Raw genomic sequence first — 12,768 nt, forward strand, 5'->3', positions numbered from 1 at the left:
CTCCCAGAACACCTGGATGACGCAGTGAAAGTGAAAAAAAAACCCTCCAGGAGATTTTTTCCACGAAGAGAACGCTGATTTGGAAGGCAACGAATGTATGTGCGTCCGTCCAGAGATATATATCCAAGTGCCCTTTGCCATAGCTCACCTGGTTTACCCCAACCAGCAGCCTAGAAGGCCTGGAAGTTCCTTGGAACTGCAGACTTCTGTCCGTGGAAACGTGGATGAAGACATCTCTCTCTCTCTCTCCTTTCCCTGGGACCAGCCCATGTGTGTGTGTGTGTGCATATCTCTCTTTAGAATCCTTTTTAAAGAGAAAATCCACAATGGTCCCAAATGGCTCTCGGAAAGTGGACCACGACGGAGGAGGTGCCTCCCAGAAGACGAGGGAAAGAGAAAAAGGGCGGGGAAAAAGTGGCCTGCCCACTTTCTAATGCTAATAATAATCGGTAAGTTCTGAGATGAAAGGAGTCCAGTGCATCCGACCTTTTTCCCCTTTCTCCTGAATGGCTTGGTAGGATTACTTAATGGTCTTTTCCTTCGTGGTATATACCTTGGAGATACCGTTTAGGATGATTCCAGTTCCCGGGTGTTCTTTGGCATTTCGAAAAATGAAGTTGGCTGGGCCAAAAAATGACTAAATCTTGTACTGGTTCTGCATGTATTTAGAAAGTGAACTGTAGAAGGAAAAGTACGTCTAACCAAAGGTCAGATTTTTCCCAGGAATTTTATCATAGCATCAACAAAAATGCCAAGGTTAATTGAACTAAATCATCAGGGATCCTTACTCTATAGTAGTCTAACTTCACAACAACAAATTAGGATTTGTGTGGCTGTAATTGTGCGGAACTTATTCATTTTGGGAGAGTCCAGACCCATTCATGGAGTTGTGATTGTCAGGGGGTGGGGGGCATGTTTGCTTTCAATGATGGGAAAGTGAGAGGGAAAAGAGAAATAGGTTCATTCAGTTAGTTGCCTAGATAAGTATGGGGTTTATTCAAACGTACTTTTGTTTCTCTTTATGATCCCCGTTCCTGGTTCTCTCTCTCTCTCTCTCTCTCTCTCTCTCTCTCTCTCTCTCTCATTTGTGTAAAATATATTTATATTGAAACATAGAACTGTTGACATATATATCTGCAAAATTATTTAGACAATAATTCGCATGCTAATGATTTTCTCTACCTTCTTTCCAGGATGGAATTCATATCTGGAGGACGGTTGGAAGCGAATGGTGATGGATCTGCATCTCAAGAACACCAAGTCAGGCAACCAAGAAGGACTACTTAAAAGATAGAACGAACACCAAAGCAGCACATTTCCATCCAACTTGCTGAAAAGTGGAAAAAAAAAATTTTTTTAAACCGGCTTGAGGAAAGAAGGTACAAGAATGAAAAATGTGGATTTTGTTTTTCTGTAAGACATCTTCCAAGTGCAAAATTGATGATGGATACACGAAGGCGGATAAACAACGTATTATAACTTTCATCTCCTGTTCTGGAAAGTAGGAAAAACAGATTTTCATATGATGGGAAGCGTGACAATATGACGAAGAAGATGTACGAACTGCATTTCCAATTACCAGTATTTTTGTGCTACTGAAAGTTCCCTTATGAAATGAAAGCAGAATATTTTAATCTATATTTTGGGATTGTCAAGTCACAAAAAGGGAAATTATTTGTTTCTTTTATTTTAGTATTTGTGAATGTCTAGTCATCAGAGCAGCAGAGCTTAAATAAGACATGAAAATACTGATGCCAAAGGTTTCTTCCTGTGTTTTGGCTGACATAGCATGGCAGATCAACCCATGATTTGTTTTTCCTATTAACTCTAAAGACTTGTGATTATATTTATATATAAGAAGCAAAACTAGTTCAATGGCTCAAAATCCCACCCTTTTAAAAAAGACATTTCTTTATTATATAGACTATTTGCATTTCTCATATCTATTTATTTTAATTTAAAATCCTCTCATTACTCAGGAAATGACGTTTCCACAAACCTGATCTGATTATGCATATCATCGGGAAATAAAAAAAAAACGTATGTTTGCATGATGTGAATACACAGGCACATACATATGTAAACAAGGTAAATCTTTGGATTTCTGCGTGCTATTGTCATAATATATATATATACTAACACTTCCAAAAATGGCAGGAGTTCCTCAGAGAGGTTGAAGATGTATTTTTAAATGTTACTTGTATACCAAAACAGTTTTTGACATTACTAAAGACAAGTTTTTAACCCCCCCCCATGTATTTTTGTAAGGTGATTCTCATTTCGGTAAGCTGTTTACTGATTACACATTTTATACATATATATATCTATATCTATTTTATATACCATTAACAGAGCTTCCTAACTCATGCAAAGAAAATGGCACTTATTCCTCTGTGCCGTGTGGTCGTAAACTGCATCTCATCCAAGTGCCTTAACTATGGAGTGATCTCTTAATGCTTCTACATATATTATATATACGATTATATCTTTGAGATGGAGAGCAAACCAGCCAATCAGAACTCGCGTCAAAAAACCTGGGATGTGATTGCCTAGCAGCTCTCCCTCGACCACTATGCTCTTCCATCCTTTTTTCTAAACATTTTCCTTATGTGCCTTATGTAGTGCTTTATAACTGTTAACTAACAAACTGAATTATTATATTGACACTTTTGGATTAAAGGTTCTTTTTTCCTTCGTACAATGCGATCTCTACTTGTGACAAGTTTATTAGTTATAATTTTGACTAAGGTAAACGATGGTTATTGATCTCTATGAAGTTATATCTGTTTTTTGTTGCTCAAAAGTGCCTTAGACTACGTCAGTTCTATGTTTTAAAGACTCGACCAGTATTTCTCTTAATGTTAAGTCAATTTGAGGAGGGGCTATTATGATTAATGTGAATATGGAAGATACAGACATGTAATTTTTATTTAGTTTTAGGCAACGGGCATTTATTATGAACCATAAATTCACGTGCATTGTATTGTAATGCACATCCCAATGATTACTGATTCATACATCATTAGATTCCTTGAAATTTTGTCTTATTGCAGTTGCAATTCCTATACTCATTTCCAAATTGCAGTGACTAAAAAAATATTACGTGTACAAAATTTATATCAAACATTCCATGCAATTTGTCTTAGTGTACAAAATTTATATCAACAAACATTCCATACTCAATGAGCCTTAGACATATGGTGGTGCATAGGTGTTGGCTATGATGTTATATGTATATTTGTTAAAAAAGAAAAATGTTGACATTTATGTTGAGTGACATTTATGATGAGTGTATGACGGTTGTACCACTGAACTATATGATTCTCGTCTTTTGATGTATAGTCTTGAGTTATGAGACTCAAGACACTTTACTCCTGTGTATATACTGTACAAAATCATTTTTTTTTTATCTCATAGGTATGCATAGGCTTTTGTTATAATAAAGGCAATGCTTTATAAGTCAAGGCCTTGTGTTTCCTTACTTATTTCCTGAATTATACTGTTTGTGGCATGTCTGAAAATCATTTAAAATTTTAATTATGCAATATATTCCTTATAATTTATGAGATATCAAAATTACACTTTAATGTACAATTAAAAAAAAGTATTTTTAAATGTTTTTAATTCATGGCATAAAAGTGATATAATACCTGATACCTGTTAAAATAGTGTTTGAAGATCAGATATATAAACCTCAAAATAAAAATATATTTCTTCAGACAAAACTGAAATATTCGAATAGCAGACAGAAAATAGGACACTGCAAAATATATCATTAACATATTAAGAAATATAAGAAAATGGATGACTCACGAGAATATTTTGAATGAGTGAAAATCAAGATCCTAAGAAACTGGTTTAAAAATACTCAATGTTTCATATAAATTTGTTATAGAATTTTTAAAGGTAGAAATAATGTGAATACTAGCATATTAAATTGAATAAAAAAAATTACATTGTATGAAGTTTAAATTGAATGATTAAATAAGGTAAATAATATAATATACAGTAAAGACCTCTTTTAAATAAAAAAAAATGAAAGTTTGTTTTCAGTTTCTCAGTTTTTTTTTTTATTCCGGACCTGAAACAAGGATGAAAATAGGTCAAGTGAATTCCACCTGGCGAGGTTCGAAAATCGTGACAATAAGTGGGTCACCGAATCAACATTTTAAGAAAGAATACGGATAAAGAGAAATATGAAATAATTGGGAATTAAAGAAGAGAGAGAAGAGAGAGAGAGAGAGAGAGAGAGAGAGAGAGAGAGAGAGAGAGAGAATGTTGCTATTATAAGAGTAATATAGAAAGGGTATACAAGAAAAGTGAAAGTTAAATATTTATGGCATGTAAAAACCGATATGCTATAGGAAGCACAAGTTAATACGTTTTGAACAATAATGACTGTGGGTTCACTAATAAGTAAAACAAATATCAGTGAAGAACAAATAAGAAATATTATTGGAATTTTATTGTAAAAGCAACTAGACCCAGAATGGAAACATCACCCACTTCATTCAACATTGCCATTTTACATCTTGTTTCATTCCCATTACAAAAGTCCACACCCTATTTCCCTTTATGGAAGTCTCCACTGTATACCACTGCACGTCAGTAAATAAAGTTCTTGTAACCTCTTTTTATATCAGTAATCCCAACCCCACCACAACAACTAATCCCAAGATACCCTGGGCATCTCCGAGTAGGGAGAGATAGGCAGGTGTGATGAAACAAAGGAGAAATGTGTCCATTTTTATGTTGGCGGGACACATAGGCTTCTCCATGGCCGGCATGGGTCTGTTTAATACATTATATATATATATATATATATATATATATATATATATATATATATATATATATATATATATATATATATATATATATATATATATATATATATATATATGTGTGTGTGTGTGTGTGTGTGTGTGTGTGTGTGTGTTTGTTCTCTAGTCCTGACCATCGCTATGGTATAATGTAAAAGCTATGCTGAGAGAGTAAGTGGCGCAGATTCCTCCACAAAATTCAACCTGAAATTTCTTTCCTATCATATATATATATATATATATATATATATATATATATATATATATATATATATATATATATATATATATATATATATATATATATATATACATATATATATATATATATATATATATATATATATATATATATATATATATATATATATATATATATATAATTCTGCCTCTCTTAGAGAGGGAGTTTTACTGGCACATAGGAGTAGGTATCTATTGACACTATAACTTCAACTTTCATTATATACTCTTTTGTCTCTATATTTTGCTGGTTTTCATTTCCCAGCTAAAAAATAAGTAAAAAGATAAAAATAGGTAATTTATGTAACAAATCCATGCAACGAGGACTGTTACAGAAATGTAACGAGGTTCCTTATCTTTTTTTTTTTTTTTATTGCAGAACACACACGGAAGCGTGTTACCTGTACATCTCACCTGCTACAGGTGGAGAACACCAATCTAAAAGGGAAATTTTAGGATATGCTCCATCTGCTGTTTTGATGCCGTTAACAATGACATGCAAATAACACACAGAAAGGACTATATGGTCAAGTGTTCAGAAAAACAGAATCTTGCCCTGTGAAATACATACAGAAAACAACACCTAATCAAGTATTTAGAAAAACAGATTCTTGCCCTTTGAAATACATACAGAAAACAACACCTAATCAAGTATTTAGAAAAACAGAATCTTGCCCTGTGAAATATATACAGAAAACAACACCTAATCAAGTATTTAAAAAAAAAGAATCTTGCCCTGTGAAATACATGCAGAAAACAACACCTAATCAAGTGTTTAGAAAAACAGAATCTTGCCCTGTGAAATACAGAAAACAACTTAATCAAGAATTTAGAAAACAGAGTCTTGCCTGTGAAATACTTTTTACAGAAAACAACACCTAATCAAGTATTTAGAAAAACAGAATCTTGCCCTGTGAAATACATACAGAAAACAACACCTAATCAAGTATTTTGAAAAACAGAATCTTGCCCTGTGAAATACATACAGAGAAAACAACACCTAATCAAGTATTTAGAAAAACAGAATCTTGCCCTGTGAAATACAGAAAACAACACCTAATCAAGTGTTTAGAAAAACAGAATCTTGCCCTGTGAAATGCTTACAGAAAACAACACCTAATCAAGTATTTAGAAAAACAGAATCTTGCCCTGTGAAATACATACAGAAAACAACACCTAATCAAGTATTTAGAAAAACAGAATCTTGCCTGTGAAATACATACAGAAAACAACACCTAATCAAGTGTTTAGAAAAACAGAATCTTGCCCTGTGAAATACATACAGAAAACAACACCTAATCAAGTGTTTAGAAAAACAGAATCTTGCCCTGTGAAATACTTACAGAAAACAACACCTAATCAAGTATTTAGAAAAACAGAATCTTGCCCTGTGAAATACTTACAGAAAACAACACCTAATCAAGTATTTAGAAAAACAGAATCTTGCCCTGTGAAATACTTACAGAAAACAACACCTAATCAAGTATTTAGAAAAACAGAATCTTGCCCTGTGAAATATATACAGAAAACAACACCTAATCAAGTATTTAGAAAAACAGAATCTTGCCCTGTGAAATACTTACAGAAAACAACACCTAATCAAGTATTTAGAAAAACAGAATCTTGCCCTGTGAAATACATACAGAAAACAACACCTAATCAAGTATTTAGAAAAACAGAATCTTGCCCTGTGAAATACATACAGAAAACAACACCTAATCAAGTGTTTAGAAAAACAGAATCTTGCCCTGTGAAATACTTACAGAAAACAACACCTAATCAAGTATTTAGAAAAACAGAATCTTGCCCTGTGAAATACATACAGAAAACAACACCTAATCAAGCGTTTAGAAAAACAGAATCTTAACCTGTGAAATACTTACAGAAAACAACACCTAATCAAGTATTTAGAAAAACAGAATCTTGCCCTGTGAAATACTTACAGAAAACAACACCTAATCAAGTGTTTAGAAAAACAGAATCTTGCCCTGTGAAATACATACAGAAAACAACACCTAATCAAGTATTTAGAAAAACAGAATCTTGCCCTGTGAAATACATACAGAAAACAACACCTAATCAAGTATTTAGAAAAACAAAATCTTGCCCTGTGAAATACATACAGAAAACAACACCTAATCAAGTATTAGAAAAACAGATTCTTGCCCTGTGAAATACATACAGAAAACAACACTTAATCAAGCATTTCGAAAAGAACAGAATCTTGCTCCTTGAAACGTCAGCCAGTATTGGGGTGCTAAACACGAACAAAAAGAAAAAAGAAAATTGAGGGGTGCTTGAACTCGTAATAACTGCATCATTTACTGCCTTGCGTAAAGATATCGACTAGAGATACATTTTCAGTTTTAATCATAGTTTACGATTTACTGATATGTATATGAAACAGGACATAAAGCAAGACGTTCTATGAAATTATCCTAATTAAAAAGCTAGAATCGCGATCATACAATATATCCATTATAATTTACAAGTTTTCTGATCTTGTGCTACACAGAAATAGATTTCCATCATCAATAAGTCACTGTAAAAAATTAAGATTACACAAAGAACATGAATCATCTCATTACTGATTCATTGGCAGTGCAATGACTATCTTGCAGATCTATTGCTCACAGAGCAGCAGCATTCTAGATAAAGAAGACTGTGGGACTTATTATTCTGGACTGCAATTCATTCTTTGTCGATTGAGGACGTACGTTGCACACTTTATGAAGCTAATGCTTCTGATAATGAACGCAGCTAAAAATAAAATAAAATAGAATTAAATAAAATGAAAGCGCAATCGTGAACAGACACTTGGCCCCCTTCCAAAATAATCTTTGTATGGTATATAGCATTTTTCATAATCGCAGATGTGGAAACAGGTCAGAGGTTTTTTTTTTATTCAATTCTAAGGAGTTTGATTAACGACTCAACTCATATCATCTGGGAAAATAATAGTTGGCATGTTTTAAAATGAGAAAAATCATAATGTATCAGGTATCAAAGCGTAAAGGGCCAAGGTATAAGTAATGGTATATATATATATATATATATATATATATATATATATATATATATATATATATATATATATATATATATATATATATATAGAGAGAGAGAGAGAGAGAGAGAGAGAGAGAGAGAGAGATGAAAAACACATCAAGATAATGGCTAGTCAAATCAAAAGAAATGCATGAAAACATATTCATGCCATAACATCACCCGACAACTGATTTCCGTCTCCGACAATGGGCATGCGGCTGAACGCTGCCGACCAGCCAACCCCAGAGATCTCCCTAGGTGATAGCAAAGACCTCTCTTTTCCGCTTCCAGATTGTTCCAGATGGTTGCCCTGCTTTGTTCCCACGACTCGATTGAGATGGGAGAGTTGATGGGGCACCGTAGGAGTGATTATTGTGTCATTACGATTTTACACTTGATTAGTTTAATGTTATAATTATAAGAACCGTTTTAACTCTGGGGATGTTTATTTACATTTGAATGATGCATCCATTAGGCTTTCGAGTTTGGAGGACAGCCGCAAGGCCTCTTTTGTAGTATGTTTGATGTGGCCCGGTGCATGTGATTTTTGGATTTTCGAAATCCGATTAATGATTTATTCCTCTAAAGTTTGAAGTATTCGGTGTCTGTGAATTTTGCAGATCTGGTCAATTATCTCTTTCAAATGTGTGAAGTTGTCCGGTGTCTGTGAATTTTGCAAATCTGATTAATTATCTTTTTCAAACGTTTGAAGTGGTTTGTAAATCTGATTGATTATCTAATTTTCTAATGTTTGAAGTGGTCCGGTGTTTGTGAGTTTAGGAAATCAGATTAATAATTTTATTTCTTTATCATTTGAAGTGTTCCCCCCGTCTGTGAAATTTGGAAATTTGACTAATCATTTTATTCTTTCAACGTCTGAAATGGTTAGCTGTCTGTGAATTTTGGAAATGATTTTGGTTCTTCAAGACTTAATTAATATTCTTCCACCTATTTTTAAACAGTAACTGTTCACAACAGAGTTCCATAAACATTTTTGTATATTTACTTAAATACTTATCTATCTTATGAACTGCCTATCAACGTGTCTATCTTTATTTGTCTCATCTACTTTTGTCTATTCTGAATTGCATTATTCATGACCTAATCAATCATCATAGCTTTTATAAGTAAAAGAAAAGTATTGTAATTCTTATTTGTTTTTGTGTATGTACGTACGATTGAATGTTTTCACAGAAAGGTCTTCCAGGAATATATATAAAATTGGCACAGTTTCCTTGAAACGCTCCTCAACACATACAATCAATTCCTCTTTCCTAGCATGAGCTAAACAGAGAGAGAGAGAGAGAGAGAGAGAGAGAGAGAGAGAGAGAGAGAAAAGATGGAAAATCTGGTTTTACTAATCTGTCAAGAAGTCTGTGAGAACAAGAGGAGAAACAACCCCCCTGGCTAAAATCACCCGGTGCTGGGTCAAAGTTACCCCGACAGAACTAGTTAACGTCAGGTTAATTGGCCGGGCCATTACCTGAAATGCATGCCTTGACCACTGCTGAACTCAGAATGAAATACTGCTCAGTTTATGCCTAATTAGGCTACTTTTGGGCAGATAAGTAAAACTAATCGGTCTTGCAGGAACCGCTTTCTTCTCTCGCCGAAGGGGACTCGTGTGCATTGAAGGGTTTTTCTTCGACAGGATGAGAAACATTACTACGTTTTTGTAGCGATGTTTCTACTTTTTGTAACGAATTTAGTTCGCAGAACGGCTCTAATGAGACGTATAATAACTTATATCAAAAGAATTCTTTTGTTCGTTTTCTTAATATGTCATTTTTCATTTGATTTCATCTTGTTTTCATTTGATTCTATCTTCACGTGACGAGTGGTCAGGCTGACTAGTTTTAGTATGACTTTAAAAATTAATGTTCACCATTGCTTGATTTTTCCTTTTTGATTTTCTGCACTGTCGATTATTCATGTCAATATTTTCTTTTCTTGATTGTTGTTTTTATATTCTACTTGCTTTTATATTTCTCTTTCTCTTTGCTCTCTATTTCTCTCTTTTTTTGGGGGCGGTGGGGACGTTCTTTGACAAGTTTGCATATCATAAAATGTCATGTATTAATCTATATCATATAGCTGGGCTCAGGACGAAAGATTTTTCATTTTCACAGTTATGAAATTCGCCTGCAATAAATTTTCAACAGGAATACAACTGACTCATATGTGCATGTATAAGAGTGCATACGTAAGCACGGGAATAATTGATTATCATTATTGTTCAAAATGCATATGCAGTCCTTAACAAACTTATAAGTCAATGGCATCACTAACTAGGAAATCAAGATTCCACAGAAACACAGAGAGGTATTACAGTGAAATATATACGAAAATAGATAAGCAAATCACAACACAGTCTTAGTCTGTAGCAATTAAACAGTGCAATTCTTGCCTGACTGCCTTGCCTGTGAAATACAGAAGGCTCCGACAAACCTTCCCCGTGTGACACTGATTTTACCAAGACACTAATCTGAAGTCATGTCGCCTGCTCGACCGTGAAGGTATACCTTGGCAAAAATGCGTATTGGTGCCTCTCGCAGTCGTATATCCCAACATAATTGAAAGCATATCGCCCCGTCCGTGGAATGAGCAGTCGAATGCCGAACTTTCTGCTTGTCTTGAGACGTTTAGTCCCACGTCCGATTCTCGACTTGGAGGCTATGTTACAAATTGATTCTTGGGAACGTAAGGTTGGATTTTGTCTTCGCTCGTTGCTTGTGTTAATTAATTCGGCCGATTAATGGGAGTCTTGAATGATTTTTTTGGGGCGGGGGTGGGCTTAATGAGGTTATTATATTTGTAACATACTACAAGGTTAAACAATTCCAGAGCTTTCACTAAGCTGTATATTAATAGGTTATAGTAGTTGGAGGTGTGTTTCAATTGAATGATTTCTCAGGGGAAGGTAATTGTGTAATTCTTCAGGAATTTTTTTTTTTTAGGCACTAAACTAGCCTAAAAATTTATGGAGCTCGACTAGTCATACATATTCTACATGAAAGAAAAATTGTCTTGAGTAAAAAAAAAAAAAAAAAGGCTGAAATTTCTGAATAAGGTTGCGAATTCTTAAGTCCCACACACACACACACACACACACACACACACACACACACACACATATATATATATATATATATATATATATATATATATATATATATATATATATATATATATATATATATATATATATATATATATATGCATATATATATTTCGAGGACACAATACGACACGCACTCTATTACTTTTATCTGCCTCATGATGGAAAGAAACAAGAGAAAAGCATAATAAAGAAAAAACATTGGGCTTAACCCAGAAATCAGCTGAGATTTTGGTTTATCTCCTGGTACGCAGTAAGCGTGACGCAAAGGTATGTCATGCGTAGAATATTTATAAAAAAAAAAAGCAATGCTAGTTTTTCTGTGGCACTCGACATACCTAGACAAACATACATAGTGGTTATCATTAGCATTTATAACAGGTACGGCTTTGTATATTTAACAGAAGTTTATGAATGCAAAAGTGTTGCTAACTTCCACTCCAACTCATTTTTACTGTCATAAGCACTGAATGCCCGAAAGTGCCCTAGCGTTTGGCTTGATAGCATAAATTCATAACTCAATCAATCAGTCAATCAGTCAGAATTCCCCCACATCACTGGTTTCTGAAATCAGGACACGCCATGGATTGATTGCAAGTAGTTCCTTAGAGCAGGATATCAAACGTTCTGCGCAAGACATGGGAGTTTGACAATCAAACGTTCTGCTTGGCATACCCAAGACATCACAGACTGGAAATAAAAGTCAGTAAAATATGAATATTTCAGGGTAACATCCCGTCCACTCAACCGACAGAAGTGACAGTTGGGTTTGACGGGGGATCCACGCTTCAGTGGGATATCGGAAAACACCTGTCAATTCTGTTCGTGGACGGAATATCAAGGTGAATTCAGTTCAAATATTGACTGACGCTGGCATGGCGTACTGTGGGCGTTTGATCGAAAACAATGTTTCATCCATCACCCTCACCTTGTTCAGAAGACTTTCAGAGCATGAAGTTGCAACGAAGGTACAGTATATATGTCATAACTTTAGATTTTAACTTATGCATTATTATTATTATTATTATTATTATTATTATTATTATTATTATTATTATTATTATTATTATTATTATTATTACCAACCAGAAGATAAACCCTATTCATAAGAAATAAACCTACAGGGACCACTGACTTAAAAGTTCAAGTTTCTAAATATGGTGCCCATTTGATAGAAATTACAGAAGATAACAGGAAATATAGACGAGGTAAATTATTTAAAAAAAAAGATTAACTAATATGTTAGTAAAAAAAAAGGTAGAAATAGTAAGAAACCAAACTAAACAACTGTAAAGGCCATTTTACATTAAGTACTCTGGTTATTACAGTTATTTTTCAATCATCATATCCATGACGAGGATGATGATGATGATGATTATTATTAAAAGAACGGTAATTAGGGAAACAATAAGTAAACACTCTTATATCAATAATGACTGGTGTATGAGTTACTGATGCACTGAAATTTCTCTTTTGTTTCGGCCTGAAGAATTTCAGTGCAAAGAAGTTAAGGGAGAAATTACAGGAAGTTTATAACAT

General features: G+C 33.9%; 1 protein-coding gene across 2 annotated transcripts in view; it reads left to right on the forward strand.

Annotated features, from left to right (window-relative positions):
* LOC136845861 (achaete-scute complex protein T4-like) overlaps positions 1-3,464 on the forward strand; it is a 10,053-nt gene extending 6,589 nt beyond the window's left edge. Inside the window, exons 2-3 of one of the 2 annotated variants that reach the window (XM_067116277.1) lie at positions 1-449; positions 1,194-3,464. The exon at positions 1-449 is cut by the window's left edge and continues 183 nt beyond it. The gene's annotated coding sequence lies outside the window, so the exon portion shown is untranslated. The remainder of the gene's footprint in view (positions 450-1,193) is intronic. The other variant, XM_067116278.1, reaches the window with a different exon arrangement.
* Positions 3,465-12,768: the final 9,304 nt, after the last annotated feature.

The sequence above is a fragment of the Macrobrachium rosenbergii genome, chromosome 14 (assembly GCF_040412425.1).
Source record: "Macrobrachium rosenbergii isolate ZJJX-2024 chromosome 14, ASM4041242v1, whole genome shotgun sequence".
NCBI classification, from domain to species: Eukaryota; Metazoa; Arthropoda; class Malacostraca; order Decapoda; family Palaemonidae; genus Macrobrachium; species Macrobrachium rosenbergii.